We start from the raw sequence: 6,063 nt of genomic DNA on the forward strand, positions 1-6,063 counted from the left end.
CCCATGCACTCAGGTCCTGCTTTCTATAATCTGTGACCTCAGGCCAGTCACTCCATTTCTCCTGAACTAGATCACTGATGATCTGTTGAAAGAAAAATTATGGATAGTAATGCCTTAATTACCTCACAGAGGTTTTACAAGGAGCAAAAAGACGATGTATTTTTAAATGTACTTTGTAGAAGATGTGTGTTGTCGAGACAATACAGCAGTGAAGAGAAGGCACACAAAGCTATCTTGTTGGAGTCTGGCTAAAGAGCACCAAAGCAGCCTGGTGTGGGATGTCCTCTGGGGGCCACCTAGCCTTGCTATGTTAACATGGACTAGGCAGGGGTATGAAGAAGGCAGCCAAGCAGAGGAGGAGGCAGCAGCAACAATGAGAGATTGGTTATCCATATGATTTGGATCTGTGTCCCCACCCAAATCTCATGTTGAATTGTAATCCCCAATGTTGGAGGTGCAGACTGGTGGGAGGTGACTGGATCATGGGGGTGGATATCTTATGAATGGTTTAGTACCATCCACTTGGTATTGTCCCCGTGGTAATGAGTGAGTTCTCAAGAAATCTGGTCATTGAAAAATATGTGGCACCTCCTCCCTCTCTCTTTTGCTCCTGCCCCAGCCATGTGATGCAGTTTGTCTTCAGCCATGATTATAAGTTTCCTGAGGCCTCCCCAGAAGCTGAGCAGATGCCAGCATCATGCTTCCTGTACAGCCTGCCTTCCATGAGCCAATTAAACTTTTCTTTACAAATTACACAGTCTCAGATATTTTTCTCTTTTTTTTTTTTTTGAGATGGAGTCTGAGCCTGTTGCTCAGGCTGGAGTGCAGTGGTGCGATCTCAGCTCACTGCAACCTCCACCTCCTGGGTTCAAGCAATTCTTACGCCTCAGCCTCCTGAGTAGCTGGGATTACAGGCACCTGCCACCATGCCCGGCTAATTTTTGTAATTGTAATACAGAAGGGTTTCACCATGTTGCTCAGGCTGGTCTTGAACTCCTGACCTCAGGTGATCCACCTGCCTCAGCCTCTCAAAGTGCTGGGATTACAGTTGTGTGCCTCAGATATATATATATATATATATATATATTTTTTTTTTTTTTTTTTTTTTTTTTTTTTGAGACACAGTCTCACTCTTGCCCAGGCTGGAGTATAGTGGCACGATCTTGGCTCACTGCAACCTTGCCTTCTGGGTTCAAGGAATTCTTTTGCCTCAGCCTCCCAAGTATCTGGGATTACAGACGTGCACCACCACACACAGCAAATTTTTGCATTTTTGGTAGGGACATAGTTTCACCATGTTGGCCAGGCTGGTCTCGATTTCCTGACCTCAGGTGATCCACCTGCCTCATCCTCCCAAAGTGTTGAGATTACAGGTGTGAGCCACCGCACCCGGCCCAGATGTTTCTTTATAGCAACGAAAGAACAAACTGATACAGTTGTGTACAAGAGGACTGATCAAATACAGTCGTGTTGGCCAGGCGCGGTGGCTCATGCCTGTAATCCCAGCACTTTGGGAGGCCCAGGCGGATGGATCATGAAGTCAGGAGATTGAGACCATCCTGGCTAACACGGTGAAACCCTGTCCCTTCTAAAAATACAAAAAATTAGCTGGTTGTGGTGGCACGTGCCTGTATTCCTAGCTACTCGGGAGGCTGAGGCAGGAGAATTGCTCAAACCCAGGAGGCAGAGGTTGCAGTGAGCCAAGATCGCGCCACTGCACTCCAGCCCGGGCTACAGAGCAAGACTCCATCTCAAAAAAAAAAAAAAAAAAAAATACAGTCGTGTTGCTTAACAACAGAGGTAAGTCTGAGAAATGCATCGTTAGGCAATTTCATTGTTGTGCGAACACCATAGAGTGTACTTACAACCCTGTTTGGTATAGCTAACTATACACCAAGGCTAGATGATGTAGCCCATCACTCCTAAGCTATACGCCTGTATAGCAGGCTACTGTGCTGAATTCCATAGGGATTTAGAACACAATGGTAAGAAATTGTGTTTCTAAACAGAAAAGGGAGCGTAAAAATATCACATCATAATCTTATGGGGCACCATCATAATATGCAGTCCATCATTGACGGAAATGTCATTATGCGACACATGACAGGCAATTTGTTAAGGAAAATGGGAGCCAGGTTTCTCAATGTTCAGGAAGAGAATTACAAATAAGAGGAAACTTTGGTGGTGGACTAGTAATGGAGGTATCAATCTATCACTATTTGTAGAAATAGATATAGGTGTATATGTACATACCCTGTCCATTGAGAGGATCTGGGAGTAGTGACACCAGAAAACAATGAGAACAGCTAGCCCAGGTCTTGGCTTCTAAATACCATTCTCCACTTCATTTTTCTTCTTGGCAAAATAGTTGATTCCAGGACTGGAGAAGAGAGTACAGGATGAGTCTGGAGCTTCTTGTAGTACCAGAATATAAGGACATGCCCAAAGAATAATGAGGCATGTCTAAAGGACACCAGCCAAATCAGGGACAAATTGTACTGCAACATTTAAAAAAAAATCATGTATTATAACCCACTGAATAATATAGGAAGCTATACCAGTGTAAAGACATACATAAATTGAAATTTTGATAAGCATTGGAATATCATAGTTTCAAAGTATCTCCCAACAAAATTCTTACTAATTACAAAGGGAACTAGAGTAATTTTTCAGTGTTAAGAAGCTTGGCAGACACCATCTTAATCAAATGATCAAGTGCCATCAATAATGGGACAAATCAAGATCATGTGCCACCTGATAGGATTTGGTGAGAATACTAGCATCACTTCTGTGCATTTCTGCTCAGTCTAATTAATCTCCAGTTTGGAAATGCAGCTAGTTTTAAAAGTACAGGAAGAGATCAGTAAAGAATAAAAACACTGTAAGGCATACAAGTCTGTAAGGAAAGGTTAGAGAAATTGTAAACACAAAGATTTGATCTTGGGAAGAAAGGGATTAAGGCTAGAACTCTGGATGATGCCAACATTTTAGTGGCAAGCCCCATAGATCGTAATTAAGCTCATGGTTTTGGATTCACATACTACCTCTGTGACAACTTATTAACATTTGGATTTTAGTTTTCTCATTTTAATGGGAATGGTAAGCATCTCTGCTTCACAGGGCTGGGTACATTAAAATAACATACTTTGCACAATTCTTAGCATATGATAAGCCATATAGCTACTAACTGTAATTATGAATAATTATTTTGCTACTTGTTCATTAATAATAATAGAGAGGACAGCTCTATTATGAAGAGCAGCTGAAGAGTTAGGACAGAAGACTAGGAGAATATTGTCTCAAAAACAAGTGGGGGATAGAATTTCAAAAGGAAAAATATCTTGAAGAAAGACACCCAGCTCCATGCCAGCATCAGTTGACAATGACTGTGGGACTCCCTCTCCCTTTCTCCTTTGTGGTTTCTCCAATACTCACAGATCTCTCTTAATTTTCACATCAAATCTAGGCTGTTCTGTTTATTTTTAACACTTCACTTGTTCATTTAACCTCATTTCTCGGACAAGGAATGTTTGCTCCAAACTAACCATTCTCCTTCCTACTACTAATGATACTGCTCTATCTCCACAACCGCGTCTGCTATTCTCTTCCTTAGAAAACAAACATACTGGCCAGGCGCAGTGGCTCACGCCTTAATCCCAGCACTTTGGGAGGCCAAGGTGAACGGATCACCTGAGGTCAGGAGTTCAAGACCAGCCTGGCCAACATGGTGAAACCCCATCTCTAAAAAAATACAAAAATTAGCCAGGCACGATGGCGGGTGCCTGCAATCCCAGCTACTCCGGAGTCTGAGGCGGAAGAATCGCCTGAACCTGGGAAGCAGAGGTTGCAGTGAGCCGAGATCGTGCCATTGCACTCCAGCCTGGGCAACAGAGCGAGATTCTGTCTCAAAAAAAAAAAAAAGAAGAAAGAAAGAAAGAAAGAAAGAAAGAAAGAAAGGAAGGAAGGAAAGAAAGAAAGAAAGAAAACAAACATATTTTGGGAATATATTTTGGGAATGCTACGTTAAACCATTGACATGCATTAAATGAGAGCGAGTTGTTCTTACATAGCACTTGACCCTCCCCGTAACCTGTTCATCAGATTAACCAAACAGGGATTAACTACACAAATTAACTAGCCTGGCTAAAGTTGTGGTAGGAGGACAGAGAAATTTTAATTTTACTGAGCTGGAGGGAAAAGGATAACATCTGAGTGTAAAAGATTGCCTCTGGAGAGTAGATCTTGAAAGAGTACATCATGGTGCTGGGAGGAAGAAGAGTGGCGTCTAGTTGGGGAAGCAGGACCCAACACACAGAGCTCAGCAGCTTTGTTCACAGCCCGATTTTCTTTGCTTCTACCCCAGGAGCTGGGAAAATTTTAAACTGACAGCCCGAGGTTAAGATGTTATTAAAGGAGGACTATCATGTTGAACACATTCAAAGCGCAAATGTTAATAAAAGTGGTGAGAAAGTATAAAGGAAAGCAAAGCAGATAAATGACATTAATAAGGACAGTGAGTCACAATGTAGCCAGGCATTACAAAGGATACAGTATAAAGTACACAGTATCACTTAGGAAGTATCCTTGCCAAAAATGTTTAACCTGAATATAATTAAACCTTAAGACTTAATTTCCAGCTGACAGGAAATTCAGGAGATACAGCAGCAACAAGTTGTATGATACCACAAGGAAATAAGACTAATCCAAAATATGAAACATTTCACAAAACCACTAGCTTAGTTTATTTTAAAAGGTGTCATTTTTAAAACAAAGAGTGTAGCCTGGGCAACATGGCGAAACCCCATCTCTACAAAAAATAAAAATTAGCCAGGCGTAGTGGCACGCACCTGTCGTCCCAGCTACTCAGGAGGCAGAGGCAGGTGGATCAAGCCTAGGAGGTCAAAGCTGGAATCAGATGGCCAGCGTGGTGGTTCACGCCTGTAATCCCAGCACTTTGGGAGGCCAAGGCAGGTGGATCACAAGGTCAGGAGATCGAGATCAGCCTGGCTAACATGCTGAAAACCAGTCTCTACTAAAAATACAAAAATTAGCCAGGTGTGGTGGTGCACGCCTGTAGTCCCAGCAACTCAGGAGGCTGAGGCAGGAGAGTCACTTGAACCCGGGAGGAGGAGGTTGCAGTGAGCCAAGATCACGTGCCACTGCACTCCAGCCTGGGCAACAGAGCAAGACCCTGTCTCAAAAAAAAACACACAGAAGGAAGAAAGAGAGAGGGCAAGAGAGGGGAGGAACATTTTTCTAGATCAGTCTTAAGAAACATAACTAAATAATACAATTCATGAAGCTTGATGGATCCTGATTCTAAAATATCTGCTATAAAAGACAGTTTGAGGGATAATTTTGAAATTTTAATATAATCTGGATGTTAGGTGAAATTAAGGAAACACTAATTTTCTTTGGCATGATACATTATCGTGGTTTGTAGAAGAATGTCATTTTTAGAAGACTCGTGCTGAAGCTTTTAAATGATGTCAGCACTTGCTTTAAAAGATTCAGCAAAAAAAAAGAAGAGGGTGAGGAGAAAGAGATGAATGAGGCAAACACAATAATATTCACAATTGTTAAATCTAGATAATTATATGTCTGTGGATGTTTATTGTACTATTTGACATTTTTCATAAGAAAAAGTTTAAGAATATAGACTTTTTCTTGAGTCTGGCCGGAAGTTTAATAAATCATATTTTCATAATTGATTATTTCCTATTTTGAATACAATAGTTTATTTTCTTGTTATAACATCTTCTAAAGTTGCACATCTTCCAGAGATCAAAATGTTATGGGGCCACTATTTTGTTAAGTTTTATAACCCAAATGGATTATGAAATAAGGATGTAATGTTTTTTTTTTTTGAAACAGGTTATCTGTCGCCCAGGCTGTAGTGCAGTGGCGCGATCTTGGCTCACTGCAACTTTCACCTCCCAGATTCAAGTGATTCTCCTGCCTCGGCCTCCCTAGTAGCTGGGATTACAGGCACCCGCCACCACGCCTGGCTAATTTTTGTATTTTTAGTAGAGATGGGGTTTCACCATGTCGGCCAGGCTGGTC

This window comes from Nomascus leucogenys, chromosome 13 (genome assembly GCF_006542625.1).
Source record: "Nomascus leucogenys isolate Asia chromosome 13, Asia_NLE_v1, whole genome shotgun sequence".
In the NCBI taxonomy this organism is placed as follows: Eukaryota; Metazoa; Chordata; class Mammalia; order Primates; family Hylobatidae; genus Nomascus; species Nomascus leucogenys.